The following is a 17,307-nucleotide window of genomic DNA, read 5'->3' as shown; positions in this document are numbered from 1 at the left end:
GGGCCCCTGTCATAAAGGATGTCAGGGGCCCTGTCACTGTAGGTGTCGGGGACCCCTGTCACAGTGGATATGGGGGCCCCTGTCAGGGGGAGTGTCGAGGAACCCTGTCACGGAGGGTGTCGGGGACCCCTGTCACGGAGGGTGTCGGGGGCCCCTGTCACGGAGGGTGTCGGGGGCCCCTGTCACGGAGGGTATGGAGACCACTGCCTGGAATTTCTCTTCCCTCAGACCAGAAAGGAGGGGAGAAAACACTGACAGATCGTTACACAAGCCCGCCCACATCCCGACACTGGACCCGCCCCCCGTCAGGTGACATCGGTCATATGACACTTACTGTCTCTCCAATAGATGTGCTATGAAGAATGGGGGATGTAGTCTCCGATTTGTCCTCTGTAGGGCGCTGTGTCCTGTCAAAACAGCTCCGAAAAGCAACACTCCCTCTTCCTGGCACAGCAGCAGCTAAGTGACGCGGCTCGGCTTGCCCTTGGCCTTATAATGTTATCCACTCTTCATCTGATTGGAGGACTCCATCGTCATCTGATTGGCCGAGGTGAGCATCTCCATCTCCATGACAACGGGGACACAGGCTGGTTCCATGTCACTGGGGGGGCAGTCTAGATGTCACAAGGGGGGAAAGTCTGTCGGGGGGGGGGCAAGTCTGGATGTCACCTGGGAGGGGGCAAGTCTGGATGTCACCTGGGGGACATCCAAACTGGCCCTCCCTGGTGGATGTCACCTGGGGGGGGCAAGTCTGGATGTCACATATGGGGGGAGCAAGTCTGGATGTCACGGGCCCAAGTCTGGATGTCACCTTGGGGGCAAGTCTGGATGTGTTTTGGGGGGGGGGGCAAGTCTGGATGTCACCCAGGGCAAGTCTGTCAGGGGGGGGCAAGTCTGGATGTCTTTTGGGGGGCAAGTCTGGATGTCACCCAGGGCAAGTCTGTCACGGGGGCAGTCTGGATGTCAGGGGGCAAGTCTGGATGTCACCTGGGGGGGCAAGTCTGGATGTCACCTTGGAGGGGCAAGTCTGGATGTCACCCAGGGCAAGTCTGTCACGGGGGGCAGTCAGGATGTCACATGGGGCAAGTCTGGATGTCAGGGGGCAAGTCTGGATGTCACCTGGGGGGTAAGTCTGGATGTCACCTGGGGGGACATCCAGAATGCCCCGTGTGACATCCAGACTGACCCCCCCCTGGTGGATGTCACCTGAGGGGGCAAGTCTGGATGTCACATATGGGGGCAAGTCTGGAAGTCAAATGGGGGGGCAAGTCTGAATGTCTTTTGGGGGAGGCAAGTCTAGATGTCACCCAGCGCAAGTCTGTCACGGGGGCAGTCAGGATGTCACATGGGGCAAGTCTGGATGTCACCGGGGGGCAAGTCTGGATGTCACCAGAGGGGGGGCAAGTCTGGATGTCACCCAGGGCAAGTCTGTCACGGGAGGCAGTCTGGATGTCACAAGGGGCAAGTCTGTCACCGGGGAGGGCAAGTCTGGATGTCACATATGGGGGGTCAAGTCTGGATGTCACCGCCGGGGATCCCAAGTATGGATATCACCGGGGGGGCCAAGTCTGGATCTCACCTTGGGGGGGCAAGTCTGGATGTCACATATGAGGGGGCAAGTCTGGATTTCACATATGAGGGGGCAAGTCTGGATGTCACATATGAGGGGGCAAGTCTTGATGTCACCGGGGGGGCAAGTCTGGATGTCACCTTGGGGGGGGGGCAAGTCTGTATGTCACACCGGGCAAGTCTGTATGTCACATATGGGGGGGCAAGTCTAGATGTCACATATGGGGGGCAAGTCTGGATGTCACATATGGGGGGGCAAGTCTGGATGTCACATATGGGGGGGAAGTCTGGCTGTCACCTTGGGGGGGCAAGTCTGAATGTCTTTTGGGGGGGCAAGTCTGGATGTCACCCAGGGCAAGTCTGTCACGGGGCGGTCTGGATGTCAGGGGGCAAGTCTGGATGTCACCTGGGGGGCAAGTCTGGATGTCACATATGGGGGAAAGTCTGGAAGTCACCTGGGGGGGCAAGTCTGGATGTCTTTTGGGGAGGCAAGTCTGAATGTCACCCAGGGCAAGTCTGTCACGGGGGGCAGTCAGGATGTCACATGGGGCAAGTCTGGATGTCACCAGAGAGGGGGCAAGTCTGGATGTCACCCAGGGCAAGTCTGTCACGGGGGGCAGTCTGGATGTCACACGGGGCAAGTCTGTCACCGGGGGAGGGCAAGTCTGGATGTCACATATGGGGGGGGACAAGTCTGGATGTCACCGGGGGGGCCTCAAGTCTGGATGTCACATATGAGGGGGCAAGTCTGGATGTCACATATGAGGGGGCAAGTCTGGATGTCACCTGGGGGGCAAGTCTGGATGTCACCTTGGGGGGGCAAGTCTGTATGTCACACCGGGCAAGTCTGTATGTCACATATGGGGGGGGCAAGTCTAGATGTCACATATGGGGGGCAAGTCTGGATGTCACATATGGGGGGGGCAAGTCTGGATGTCACATATGGGGGGCAAGTCTGGATGTCTTTTGGGGGGGCAAGTCTGGATGTCACCCAGGGCAAGTCTGTCACGGGGGCGGTCTGGATGTCAGTGGGCAAGTCTGGATGTCACCTGGGGGGGCAAGTCTGGATGTCACCTTGGGGGGGGCAAGTCTGGATGTCACACCGGGCAAGTCTGTATGTCACATATGGGGGGGCAAGTCTAGATGTCACATATGGGGGGGCAAGTCTGGATGTCACATATGGGGGGCAAGTCTGGATGTCACATATGGGGGGGAAGTCTGGATGTCACCTTGGGGGGGGCAAGTCTGAATGTCTTTTGGGGGGGCAAGTCTGGATGTCACCCAGGGCAAGTCTGTCACGGGGCGGTCTGGATGTCAGGGGGCAAGTCTGGATGTCACCTGGGGGGCAAGTCTGGATGTCACATATGGGGGGAAAGTCTGGATGTCTTTTGGGGGAGGCAAGTCTGAATGTCACCCAGGGCAAGTCTGTCACGGGGGGCAGTCAGGATGTCACATGGGGCAAGTCTGGATGTCACCAGAGAGGGGGCAAGTCTGGATGTCACCCAGGGCAAGTCTGTCACGGGGGGCAGTCTGGATGTCACACGGGGCAAGTCTGTCACCGGGGGAGGGCAAGTCTGGATGTCACATATGGGGGGGACAAGTCTGGATGTCACCGGGGGGGCCTCAAGTCTGGATGTCACATATGAGGGGGCAAGTCTGGATGTCACATATGAGGGGGCAAGTCTGGATGTCACCTGGGGGGGCAAGTCTGTATGTCACCTTGGGGGGGCAAGTCTGGATGTCACACCGGGCAAGTCTGTATGTCACATATGGGGGGGCAAGTTTAGATAGATGTCACATATGGGGGGCAAGTCTGGATGTCACATATGGGGGGGCAAGTCTGGATGTCACATATGGGGGGCAAGTCTGGATGTCTTTTGGGGGGGCACGTCTGGATGTCACCCAGGGCAAGTCTGTCACGGGGGCGGTCTGGATGTCAGGGGGCAAGTCTGGATGTCACCTGGGGGGGCAAGTCTGGATGTCACATATGGGGGGGGCAAGTCTGGATGTCACATATGGGGGGAAAGTCTGGAAGTCACCTGGGGGCAAGTCTGGATGTCTTTTGGGGGAGGCAAGTCTGAATGTCACCCAGGGCAAGTCTGTCACGGGGGGCAGTCAGGATGTCACATGGGGCAAGTCTGGATGTCACCAGAGAGGGGGCAAGTCTGGATGTCACCCAGGGCAAGTCTGTCACGGGGGGAAGTCTGGATGTCACACGGGGCAAGTCTGTCACCGGGGGAGGGCAAGTCTGGATGTCACATATGGGGGGGACAAGTCTGGATGTCACCGGGGGGGGGCCTCAAGTCTGGATGTCACCTTGGGGAGGCAAGTCTGGATGTCACCCAGGGCAAGTCTGTCACGGGGGGGTGCAAGTCTGGATATCTTTTGGGGGGGCAAGTCTGGATGTCACCCAGGGCAAGTCTATCACGGGAGGCAAGTCTGGATGTCACCTTGGGGGGCAAGTCTGGATGTCACCTGGGGGGGACATCCAGACTGCCCCGTGTGACATCCAGACTGGCCCCCTGATGGATGTCACCGGGGGGGCAAGTCTGGATGTCACATATGAGGGGGCAAGTCTGGATGTCACCTTGGGGGGGCAAGTCTGTATGTCACATATCAATATAGGGGGAATTCTAGATGTCACATATGGGGGGAAGTCTAGATGTCACGTATGGGGGGCACAAGTCTGGATGTCACATATGGGGGGGCAAGTCTGGATGTCACATATGGGGGGAAGTCTGGATGTCACATATGGGGGGGAAGTCTGGATGTCACCTTGGGGGGGGCAAGTCTGAATGTCTTTTGGGGGGGCAAGTCTGGATGTCACCCAGGGCAAGTCTGTCACGGGGCGGTCTGGATGTCAGGGGGCAAGTCTGGATGTCACCTGGGGGGCAAGTCTGGATGTCACATATGGGGGGAAAGTCTGGAAGTCACCTGGGGGGGCAAGTCTGGATGTCTTTTGGGGAGGCAAGTCTGAATGTCACCCAGGGCAAGTCTGTCACGGGGGGCAGTCAGGATGTCACATGGGGCAAGTCTGGATGTCACCAGAGAGGGGGCAAGTCTGGATGTCACCCAGGGCAAGTCTGTCACGGGGGCAGTCTGGATGTCACACGGGGCAAGTCTGTCACCGGGGGAGGGCAAGTCTGGATGTCACATATGGGGGGGACAAGTCTGGATGTCACCGGGGGGGGCCTCAAGTCTGGATGTCACATATGAGGGGGCAAGTCTGGATGTCACATATGAGGGGGCAAGTCTGGATGTCACCTGGGGGGGCAAGTCTGGATGTCACCTTGGGGGGGCAAGTCTGGATGTCACACCGGGCAAGTCTGTATGTCACATATGGGGGGGCAAGTCTAGATGTCACATATGGGGGGCAAGTCTGGATGTCACATATGGGGGGGCAAGTCTGGATGTCACATATGGGGGGCAAGTCTGGATGTCTTTTGGGGGGGCAAGTCTGGATGTCACCCAGGGCAAGTCTGTCACGGGGGCGGTCTGGATGTCAGGGGGCAAGTCTGGATGTCACCTGGGGGGGCAAGTCTGGATGTCACATATGGGGGGGGCAAGTCTGGATGTCACATATGGGGGGAAAGTCTGGAAGTCACCTGGGGGGGCAAGTCTGGATGTCTTTTGGGGGAGGCAAGTCTGAATGTCACCCAGGGCAAGTCTGTCACGGGGGGCAGTCAGGATGTCACATGGGGCAAGTCTGGATGTCACCAGAGAGGGGGCAAGTCTGGATGTCACCCAGGGCAAGTCTGTCACGGGGGGCAGTCTGGATGTCACACGGGGCAAGTCTGTCACCGGGGGAGGGCAAGTCTGGATGTCACATATGGGGGGGACAAGTCTGGATGTCACCGGGGGGGGCCTCAAGTCTGGATGTCACCTTGGGGAGGCAAGTCTGGATGTCACCCAGGGCAAGTCTGTCACGGGGGGTGCAAGTCTGGATATCTTTTGGGGGGGCAAGTCTGGATGTCACCCAGGGCAAGTCTATCACGGGAGGCAAGTCTGGATGTCACCTTGGGGGGCAAGTCTGGATGTCACCTGGGGGGACATCCAGACTGCCCCGTGTGACATCCAGACTGGCCCCCATGATGGATGTCACCGGGGGGGCAAGTCTGGATGTCACATATGAGGGGGCAAGTCTGGATGTCACCTTGGGGGGGCAAGTCTGTATGTCACACCGGGCAATTCTGTATGTCACATATGGGGGGAATTCTAGATGTCACATATGGGGGAAGTCTAGATGTCACGTATGGGGGGCACAAGTCTGGATGTCACATATGGGGGGGCAAGTCTGGATGTCACATATGGGGGGGCAAGTCTGGATGTCACCTTGGGGGGGGCAAGTCTGGAAGTCTTTTGGGGGGGCAAGTCTGTCACGGGGGGCAGTCAGGATGTCACATGGGGCAAGTCTGGATGTCACCAGAGAGGGGGCAATTCTGGATGTCACCCAGGGCAAGTCTGTCACGGGGGGGTGCAAGTCTGGATGTCTTTTGGGGGGGCAAGTCTGGATGTCACCCAGGGCAAGTCTATCACGGGAGGCAAGTCTGGATGTCACCTTGGGGGGCAAGTCTGGATGTCACCTGGGGGGACATCCAGACTGCCCTGTGTGACATCCAGACTGGCCCCCCTGGTGGATGTCACCGGGGGGGCAAGTCTGGATGTCACATATGAGGGGGCAAGTCTGGATGTCACCTTGGGGGGGCAAGTCTGTATGTCACACCGGGCAAGTCTGTATGTCACATATGGGGGGGAATTCTAGATGTCACATATGGGGGGTAGTCTAGATGTCATGTATGGGGGGGCACAAGTCTGGATGTCACATATGGGGGGGCAAGTCTGGATGTCACATATGGGGGGAAGTCTGGATGTCACCTTGGGGGGGCAAGTCTGGAAGTCTTTTGGGGGGGCAAGTCTGGATGTCACGCAGGGCAAGTCTGTCACGGGGGCAAGTCTAGATGTCTTTTGGGGGGCAAGTCTGGATGTCACCCAGGGCAAGTCTGTCACGGGGGGCGGTCAGGGTGTCACATGGGGCAAGTCTGGATGTCAGGGGGCAAGTCTGGATGTCACCTGGGGGGGCAAGTCTGGATGTCACCTGGGGGGACATCCAGACTGCCCCATGTGACATCCAGACTGGCCTCCCCTGGTGGATGTCACCTGGGGGGGCAAGTCTGGATGTCACATATGGGGGGAAAGTCTGGAAGTCACCTGGGGGGCAAGTCTGGATGTCTTTTGGGGGAGGCAAGACTGGATGTCACCCAAGGCAAGTCTGTCACGGGGGGGCAGTCAGGATGTCACATGGGGCAAGTCTAGATGTCACCGGGGGGCAAGTCTGGATGTCACCGGAGGGGCGGCAAGTCTGGATGTCACCCAGGGCAAGTATGTCACGGGGGGCAGTCTGGATGTCACACGGGGCAAGTCTGTCGCCGGGGGAGGGCAAGTCTGGATGTCACCTGGGAGGGGGCAAGTCTGGATGTCACATGGGGGTGAAATCTTAATGTCAAATATGGGGGGCAAGTCTGGATGTCGCCCAGGGCAAGTCTGTCACGGGGGGGCAAGTCTGGATGTCGCCCAGGGCAAGTCTGTCACGGGGGGCGCAAGTCTGGATGTCACCGGGGGGGCGCAAGTATGGATGTCACAGGGGGCAAGTTTGGATGTCACAGCAGGGGGGGCAAGTCTGAATGTCACCCTGGGCAAGTCTATCACTGGGGGGGCAGTCTGGATGTCACAGGGGGCAATCTAGATGTCACATATGGGGGGGCAAGTCTGGATGTCACATATGGGGGAGTGGCAATTCTGGATGTCACCTGGGAGGGCAATTCTGGATGTCACCTGGGAGGGCAAGTCTGGAGGTCACCTGGAGGGGCAAGTCTGGATGTCACCTGGGATGGGGCATGTCTGAATGTCATCCAGGGCAAGTCTGTCACAGGGGGGCATTCTGGATGTCTCACTGGGGGGCAAGTCTTGATATCACAGCAGGGGGGCAAGTCTGGATGTCACCCAGGGCAAGTCTGTCACAGAGGGGCAGTCTGGATGTCACCGGGGGGAAGGGCAAGTCTGGATGTCACCGGGGGGAAGGGTAAGTCTGGATGTCACCGGGGGGAAGGGCAAGTCTGGATGTCACCGGGGGAAGGGCAAGTCTGGATGTCACACCGGGCAAGTCTGTATGTCACATATGGGGGGGAGTCTAGATGTCACATATGGGGGGAAGTCTAGATGTCACGTATAGGGGGGGGCACAAGTCTGGATGTCACATAGGGGGGGGCAAGTCTGGATGTCACATATGGGGGGAAGTCTGGATGTCACCTTGGGGGGGCAAGTCTGGATGTCTTTTGGGGGAGGGCAAGTCTGGATGTCACCCAGGGCAAGTCTGTCACGGGGGGGCAAGTCTGGATGTCTTTTGAGGGGCAAGTCTGGATGTCACCCAGGGCAAGTCTGTCACGGGGGGCGGTCAGGATGTCACATGGGGCAAGTCTGGATGTCAGGGGGCAAGTCTGGATATAACCTGGGGGGGCAAGTCTGGATGTCACCTGGGGGGACATCCAGACTGCCCCGTGTGACATCCAGACTGGCCCCCCTGGTGGATGTCACCTGGGGGGGGGCAAGTCTGGATGTCACATATGGGGGAAAGTCTGGAAGTCACCTGGGGGGGCAAGTCTGGATGTCTTTTGGGGGAGGTAAGTCTGGATGTCACCCAAGGCAAGTCTGTCACGGGGGGGCAGTCAGGATGTCACAAGGGGCAAGTCTAGATGTCACCGGAGGGGCGGCAAGTCTGGATGTCACCCAGGGCAAGTATGTCACGGGGGCAGTCTGGATGTCACACGGGGCAAGTCTGTCATCCGGGGAGGGCAAGTCTGGATGTCACCTGGGAGGGGGCAAGTCTGGATGTCACATTGGGGTGAAATCTTAATGTCACATATGGGGGGCAAGTCTGGATGTCGCCCAGGGCAAGTCTGTCACGGGGGGGCAAGTCTGGATGTCGCCCAGGGCAAGTCTGTCACGGGGGGGCGCAAGTCTGGATGTCACAGGGGGCAAGTCTGGATGTCACAGCAGGGGGGGCAAGTCTGAATGTCACCCTGGGCAAGTCTATCACTGGGGGGGGCGCAAGTCTGGATGTCACAGGGGGCAATCTAGATGTCACATATGGGGGAGTGGCAAGTCTGGATGTCACATATGGGTGAGTGGCAAGTCTGGATGTCACATATGGGGGAGTGGCAAGTCTGGATGTCACCTAGGAGGGCAATTCTGGATGTCACCTGGGAGGGCAAGTCTGGAGGTCACCTGGAGGGGCAAGTCTGGATGTCACCTGGGATGGGGCATGTCTGAATGTCATCCAGGGCAAGTCTGTCACAGGGGGGCATTCTGGATGTCTCACCGGGGGGCAAGTCTTGATATCACAGCAGGGGGGCAAGTCTGGATGTCACCCAGGGCAAGTCTGTCACAGAGGGGCAGTCTGGATGTCACACGGGGCAAGTCTGGATGTCACCTGGGAGGGCGCAAGTCTGGATGTCACATGGGGGTGAAATCTTAATGTCACATATGGGGGGCAAGTCTGGATGTCGCCCAGGGCAAGTCTGTCACGGGGGGGGGGCAAGTCTGGATGTCACCGGGGGGCACAAGTCTGGATGTCACAGGGGGCAAGTCTGGATGTCACAGCAGGGGGGGCAAGTCTGAATGTCACCCTGGGCAAGTCTATCACTGGGGGGGGCGCAAGTCTGGATGTCACAGGGGGCAATCTAGATGTCACATATGGGGGGCAAGTCTGGATGTCACATATGGAGGAGTGGCAAGTCTGAATGTCACATATGGGGGAGTGGCAAGTCTGGATGTCACCTGGGAGGGCAAATCTGGATGTCACCTGGAGGGGCAAGTCTGGATGTCACCTGGGATGGGGCATGTCTGAATGTCATCCAGGGCAAGTCTGTCACAGGGGGGCATTCTGGATGTCTCACCGGGGGGCAAGTCTTGATATCACAGCAGGGGGGCAAGTCTGGATGTCACCCAGGGCAAGTCTGTCACAGAGGGGCAGTCTGGATGTCACAAGGGGCAAGTCTGAATGTCACCGGGGGGAAGGGCAAGTCTGGATGTCACCTTGGGGGGGCAAGTCTGTATGTCACACCGGGCAAGTCTGTATGTCACATATGGGGGGGCAAGTCTGGATGTCACATATGGGGGGGCAAGTCTGGATGTCACATATGGGGGGGGAAGTTTGGATGTCACCTTGGGGGGGCAAGTCTGGATGTCTTTTGGGGGGGGGCAAGTCTGGATGTCACCCAGGGCAAGTCTGTCACGGGGGGCGGTCTGGATGTCAGGGGGCAAGTCTGGATGTCACCTGGGGAAGCAAGTCTGGATGTCACCTGGGGGGACATCCAGACTGCCCCGTGTGACATCCAGACTGGCCCCCCTGGTGGATGTCACCTGGGGGGGGCAAGTCTGGATGTCACATATGGGGGGAAAGTCTAGATGTCTTTTGGGGGTGGCAGTCAGGATGTCACACGGGGCAAGTCTGTGACCGGGGGAGGGCAAGTCTGGATGTCACCTGGGAGGGGGCAAGTCTGGATGTCACATGGGAGTGAAATCTTAATGTCACATATGGGGGGGGCAAGTCTGGATGTCGCCCAGGGCAAGTCTGTCATGGGGGGGCAAGTCTGGATGTCGCCCAGGGCAAGTCTGTCACGGGGGGGCGCAAGTCTTGATGTCACAGGGGGGCAAGTCTGGATGTCACAGCAGGGGGGGCAAGTCTGAATGTCACCCAGGGCAAGTCTATCACTGGGGGGGGGCAGTCTGGATGTCACAGGGGGCAATCTAGATGTCACATATGGGGGGCAAGTCTGGATGTCACATATGGGGGAGTGGCAAGTCTGGATGTCACCTGGAGGGGCAAGTCTGGATGTCACATGGGAGGGGGCATGTCTGAATGTCATCCAGGGCAAGTCTGTCACAGGGGGGCATTCTGGATGTCTCACCGGGGGGCAAGTCTTGATGTCACAGCAGGGGGGCAAGTCTGGATGTCACCCAGGGCACGTCTGTCACAGAGGGGCAGTCTGCATGTCACACGGGGCAAGTCTGGATGTCACATATGGGGGGCGGCAAGTCTGGATGTCACATATGGGGGGCGGCAAGTCTGGATGTCACAGAGGGGGGGGCGGAAAGTCTGGATGTCTTTTGGGGGAGGCAAGTCTAGATGTCACCCAGGGCAAGTCTTTCACGGGGGCAGTCAGGATGTCACATGGGGCAAGTATGGATGTCACCGGGGGGCAAGTCTGGATGTCACCAGAGGGGGGGCAAGTCTGGATGTCACCCAGGGCAAGTCTGTCACGGGGGCAGTCTGGATGTCACACGGGCAAGTCTGTCACCGGGGGAGGGCAAGTCTGGATGTCACATATGGGGGGGCAAGTCTTGATGTCACCGGGGGGGGCAAGTCTGGATGTCACCCAGGGCAAGTCTGTCACGGGGGGGTGCAAGTCTGGATGTCTTTTGGGGGGGCAAGTCTGGATGTCACCCAGGGCAAGTCTGTCATGGGGGGCAGTCAGGATGTCACATGGGGCAAGTCTGGATGTCACCTGGGGGGGCAAGTCTGGATGTCACCTGGGGGGACATCCAGACTGCCCCGTGTGACATCCAGACTGGCCCCCCTGGTGCATGTCACATATGAGGGGGCAAGTCTGGATGTCACATATGAAGGGGCAAGTCTGGATGTCACCTTGGGGGGGCAAGTCTGTATGTCACATATGGGGGTGGCAAGTCTAGATGTCACATATGGGGGGTGCAAGTCTGGATGTCACATATGGGATGGGGGGGCAGGCAAGTCTGGATGTCACATATGGGGGGGCGGGGCAGGCAAGTCTGGATGTCACATATGGGGGGGGCAGGCAAGTCTGGATGTCACATATGGGGGGGGTAGGCAAGTCTGGATGTCACATATGGGATGGGGGGGCAGGCAAGTCTGGATGTCACATATGGGGGGGCAAGTCTGGATGTCACATATGGGGGGGCAACTCTGGATGTCACATATGGGGGGGCAGGCAAGTCTGGATGTCACATATGGGGGGGCAGGCAAGTCTGGATGTCACATATGGGGGGGCAAGTCTGGATGTCACATATGGGGTGGCAAGTCTGGATGTCACATATGGGGGGGCAAGTCTGGATGTCACATATGGGGGGGCAGGCAAGTCTGGATGTCACATATGGGGGGGGGGCAGGCAAGTCTGGATGTCACATATGGGGGGGTGGCAAGTCTGGATGTCATGGGGAGGAAGTCTGGATGTCACCTGGGGGGGCAAGTCTGGATGTCACCTGGGGGGGCAAGTCTGGATGTCACCTGGGAGGAGGAATGTCTGTCACAGGGGGGCATTCTGGATGTCTCACCGGGGGGGCAAGTCTGGATGTCACATATGGGGGGGCATGCAAGTCTGGATGTCACATATGGGGGGGAGGCAAGTCTGGATGTCACATATGGGGGGGCAGGCAAGTCTGGATGTCACATATGGGGGGGCAGGCAAGTCTGGATGTCACATATGGGGGGCAAGTCTGGATGTCACATATGGGGGGGCAAGTCTGGATGTCACATATGGGGGGGGTAGGCAAGTCTGGATGTCACATATGGGGGGGGGCAGGCAAGTCTGGATGTCACATATGGGGGGGGGGCAGGCAAGTCTGGATGTCACATATGGGGGGGGGCGCAGGCAAGTCTGGATGTCACATATGGGGGGCAGGCAAGTCTGGATATCAGGGGGCAAGTCTGGATGTCACCTGGGGGGGCAAGTCTGGATGTCACCTGGGGGGACATCCAGACTGCCCCGTGTGACATCCAGACTGGCCCCCCTGGTGGATGTCACCTGGGGGGGCAGGTCTGGATGTCACATATGAGGGGGCAAGTCTGGATGTCACCTTGGGGGGGCAAGTCTGGATGTCACCCAGGGCAAGTCTGTCACGGGGGGCAAGTCTGGATGTCTTTTGGGGGGCAAGTCTGGATGTCACCCAGGGCAAGTCTGTCATGGGGGGCAGTCTGGATGTCAGGGGGCAAGTCTGGATGTCACCTGGGGGGGCAAGTCTGGATGTCACCTTGGGGGGGCAAGTCTGGATGTCACCCAGGGCAAGTCTGTCACGGGGGCAGTCAGGATGTCACATGAGGCAAGTCTGGATGTCACCTGGGGGGCAAGTCTGGATGTCACATATGGGGGGCAAGTCTGGAAGTCACCTGGGGGGGCAAGTCTGAATGTTGGCGGAGGCAAGTCTAGATGTCACCCAGGGCAAGTCTGTCACGGGGGGCAGTCAGGATGTCACATGTGGCAAGTCTGTATGTCACCGGGTGGCAAGTCTGTATGTCACCAGAGGGGGGGCAAGTCTGGATGTCACCCAGGGCAAGTCTGTCACGGGAGGCAGTCTGGATGTCACACGGGGCAAGTCTGTCACCGGGGGAGGGCAAGTCTGGATGTCACATATGGGGGGGGCAAGTCTGGATGTCACCCAGGGCAAGTCTATCATGGGGGGGCAGTCTGCATGTCACACGGGGCAATCTGGATGTCACATTTGGGGGGGAAGTCTGTATGTCACATATGGGGGGGGTAGTCTGGATGTCACAAGAGAGGGCAAGTCTGTCACATATGGGGGGGCAAGTCTGTATGTCACATATGGGGGGGCAAGTCTGTATGTCACATATGGGGGGGCAAGTCTGTATGTCACATATGGGGGGCAAGTCTGTATGTCACATATGGGGGGGCAAGTCTGGATGTCACCCAGGGCATGTTTGTCAAAGGGGGGGCAGTGTGGATGTCTCACGGGGGGGCAAGTCTGGATGTCACATATGGGGGGGGCAAGTCTGGAAGTCACCTGGGGGGGCAAGTCTGAATGTTGGCAGAGGCAAGTCTAGATGTCACCCAGGGCAAGTCTGTCACGGGGGCAGTCAGGATGTCACATGTGGCAAGTCTGGATGTCACCGGGTGGCAAGTCTGGATGTCACCAGAGGGGGGGCAAGTCTGGATGTCACCCTGGGCAAGTCTGTCACGGGAGGCAGTCTGGATGTCACACGGGGCAAGTCTGTCACCAGGGGAGGGCAAGTCTGGATGTCACATATGGGGGGGCAAGTCTGGATGTCACCCAGGGCAAGTCTATCACGGGGGGCAGTCTGCATGTCACACGGGGCAATCTGGATGTCACATATGGGGGGGAAGTCTGTGTGTCACATATGGGGGGGCAGTCTGGATGTCACAAGGGGGGGCAAGTCTGTCACATATGGGGGGGCAAGTCTGTATGTCACATATGGGGGGGCAAGTCTGTATGTCACATATGGGGGGGGGCAAGTCTGTATGGCACATATGGGGGGGCAAGTCTGTATGGCACATATGGGGGGGCAAGTCTGTATGTCACATATGGGGGGGGCAAGTCTGTATGTCACATATGGGGGGTGGCAAGTCTGGATGTCACATATGGGGGGGCTGGGGGGGGGTGGCAAGTCTGGATGTCACATATGGGGGGGTGGCAAGTCTGGATGTCACCCGGGGGTGGCAAGTCTGGGCCAAGTCTGGATGTCACCCGGGGGTGGCAAGTCTGGATGTCACCCAGGGCACGTCTGTCACCTGGGGGGGGTGGCAAGTCTGTATGTCACCCGGGGGGGTGGCAAGTCTGGATGTCACCTGGGGGGGTGGCAAGTCTGTATGTCACCCAGAGCATGTCTGTCACGGGAGGCAGTCTGGATGTCACACGGGGCAAGTCTGTCACCGGGGGAGGGCAAGTCTGGATGTCACATATGGGGGCGACAAGTCTGGATGTCACCCAGGGCAAGTCTATCACGAGGGGCAGTCTGCATGTCACACGGGCAATCTGGATGTCACATATGGGGGAAAAGTCTGTATGTCACATATGGGGGGGCAGTCTGGATGTCACAAGGGGGGGCAAGTCTGTCACATATGGGGGGGGCAAGTCTGTATGTCACATATGGGGGGGCAAGTCTGTATGTCACATATGGGGGGGCAAGTCTGTATGGCACATATGGGGGGGCAAGTCTGTATGGCACATATGGGGGGGCAAGTCTGTATGGCACATATGGGGGGGCAAGTCTGGATGTCACCCAGGGCATGTCTGTCAAAGGGGGGGCAGTGTGGATGTCTCACGGGGGGGCAAGTCTGGATGTCACATATGGGGGGGCAAGTCTGGATGTCACATATGGGGGGGTGGCAAGTCTGGATGTCACATATGGGGGGGCTGGGGGGTGGCAAGTCTGGATGTCACATATGGGGGGTGGCAAGTCTGGATGTCTCCCGGGGGTGGCAAGTCTGGGCCAATTCTGGATGTCACCCGGGGGTGGCAAGTCTGGATGTCACCCAGGGCATGTCTGGCACCTGGGGGGGTGGCAAGTCTGTATGTCACCCGGGGGGGTGGCAAGTCTGTATGTCACCTGGGGGGGTGGCAAGTCTGTATGTCACCCAGGGCATGTCTGTCACGGGGGGCAGTCTGGACGTCTCACGGGGGGTGGCAAGTCTGGACATCTCACAGGGGGGGTGGCAAGTCTGGACGTCTCACAGGGGGGGTGGCAAGTCTGGACGTCTCACGGGGGGGTGGCAAGTCTGGACGTCTCACGGGGGGGGGGGGGGGGGTGGCAAGTCTGGACGTCTCACGGGGGGTGGCAAGTCTGGACGTCTCACGGGGGGTGGCAAGTCTGGACGTCGCATATGGGGGGTGGCAAGTCTGGATGTCACATATGGGGGCGGTGGCAAGTCTGGATGTCACATATGGGGGCGGTGGCAAGTCTGGATGTCACATATGGGGGCGGTGGCAAGTCTGGATGTCACCCAGGGGGGTGGCAAGTCTGGATGTCACCCAGGGCATGTATGTCACGGGGGGGTGGCAAGTCTGGATGTCACGGGGGGTGGCAAGTCTGGCTGCACTACCGCGGACACTGGCTGGCTGCATCTGACGGGCATTGGTGAGGCTGTATTGATCTCCTGTACCATGTCCCCAGTCTCCCACCATCTCCTGTATAAAAATATTTTTAAAAACAGTCACTTTTCGGTATCGGTGTTATTCAGTTTTCGCGATCAAAGAAGATTTATTTTCGGTATCAGTTTCGGCACCAAAAAAACCCATTCGGTGCATCCTTACCTATTTTCACGGCCTGCATTACTGGAGGGGATACCTATTTTAAATGCTTTCATTACAACAAGAGGGATGCCTATTTTCATGGCCTGTGATCTTATAAGAGGGGATACAGAATTTCACGACCTGCATTAGTACTATTGTGGGAGGAAACAAACTTAACCCCCCAACTGTCATAGAGGGGAAAAAGGAAGCTGGTAGCAGTTATTATTGTCATTAGTTGGGGGTGACGTGTATTAGTGACAGGGGCTCAGTCTGGTGTTTCAGTTGGACGGGGGTCAGTCTGAGGTGTCAGTAGTTTGTTATGGGGGGTGTCAGTCTAGGGGGCAGTGATCTATCTGTCTGTGTAGCCAGCGGTTGGGGTAATTCCTAGTTTTTAGTGGTTTGGAGTAGGTAGGTTTCCTCACTCCTCAGTGTACTTATTATATTTCAATTAAACTATCTTTTACAAACGTTGTGACCGGGTTCACACTATTGTGAATTGGATGAGGGTTTCCACCGCATCCGATGCGCATAGCAGGAGATTGTGGCCAACTCTCTATGGAGCCGCTTCACACATCTCTGCAGTCTCCAGTGTGAATTGCGCATCTTTTGATTCGTTTCAGGTCTGAATTCAGCCAAAATTGGACCTGAAACATTGAATGGAGACGCACCGGACTCCTGCTGTGAGCCGCTGCATTCCCCATGTGAGCCCAGCCAGTTCTAAATGGAAATTTAAATCCCTGGCCCACCCATTTTTTAGTTAACCAACGTTAGAGGTATGTTACCATGTATTTCTAAATTTGTCAGTTTCTGACTCTTCAATGTTTTTCTTTTTCAGCTTCCCCCATCTGTTTTGGCTGTCACCATGCAGATCTGCAATTTTCTCATCCGCCTGTGATTGGCCGTGTACTTTTGGAGTGGAAACATATATACCAGTTCTTTATGCACCTCACCTTTACATTTTTCCAATCTTGTATCGTCCGTCAGCATAAATGGTTTCTACAATCAAGCTGACCTGGTCCACCCTTCCTTTCCTAATCCTAGCTATTCTTTGTTAGGGGTATTGGGGCCCACTTTTTTTTTTTTTGGTAAACGTGGTTAAATACTTAAATGGACTATTGTATAGTTTGAGTCTTGCTGTGTGAGCTTGTGTCGGGTATTTATTTGCTTTTGTTTTCATGCCACATTTTTTGAATAAAATTCACTGTTTTTAAAAGTTTCAAAATAATATGCTTTTAACATCCAATAAAATGGTCAGTGCCTTTTGTTGCTCATACTCTTGTCTTGTTGCTTATTTCCTTAACTTTTTGTCTTTCAGTTTGTTGTTTGTTTTTGACCTCCCAGAAGGTTTTACCCCCTTTATGACCATAATATTGTTTGCTATCCAGCACTGTGGTACTTTCACACTGGGGTGTGTCCAGGGTACACTGAGGATACATGGGATAGATTAGATGGGATGGATGTCCAGGGAAAACAGAGGAGGCCTCCATCGCTACTAATCTATCCCATGTATCCTCTGTGTACTCTGGACATGTCTCTGGGCCTCCATCCCTTCTAATCTATCCCATGTATCCTCTGTGTACTCTGGACATGTCTCTGGGCCCCCATCCCTTCTAATCTTACAGGGGGAACTCTGCGAACCCTGATGTACAGGGCAATGCT

General features: G+C 57.1%; 1 long non-coding RNA gene across 1 annotated transcript; it reads left to right on the top strand.

Annotated features, from left to right (window-relative positions):
- Positions 1 to 345: 345 nt before the first annotated feature.
- LOC143942410 (uncharacterized) lies at positions 346 to 16,919 on the top strand. Its single transcript, XR_013264768.1, has 2 exons — positions 346 to 550; positions 16,484 to 16,919. It is a non-coding gene; the product is annotated as an uncharacterized LOC143942410 (long non-coding RNA).
- Positions 16,920 to 17,307: the final 388 nt, after the last annotated feature.

Source organism: Lithobates pipiens, unplaced genomic scaffold (assembly GCF_037356315.1).
Source record: "Lithobates pipiens isolate NorthernLeopardFrog02 unplaced genomic scaffold, aLitPip1_a1.2 Scaffold_10, whole genome shotgun sequence".
In the NCBI taxonomy this organism is placed as follows: domain Eukaryota; kingdom Metazoa; phylum Chordata; class Amphibia; order Anura; family Ranidae; genus Lithobates; species Lithobates pipiens.
Note: the sequence above shows the minus strand (reverse complement) of the source record. Positions and strands in the feature narration are given on the sequence as shown.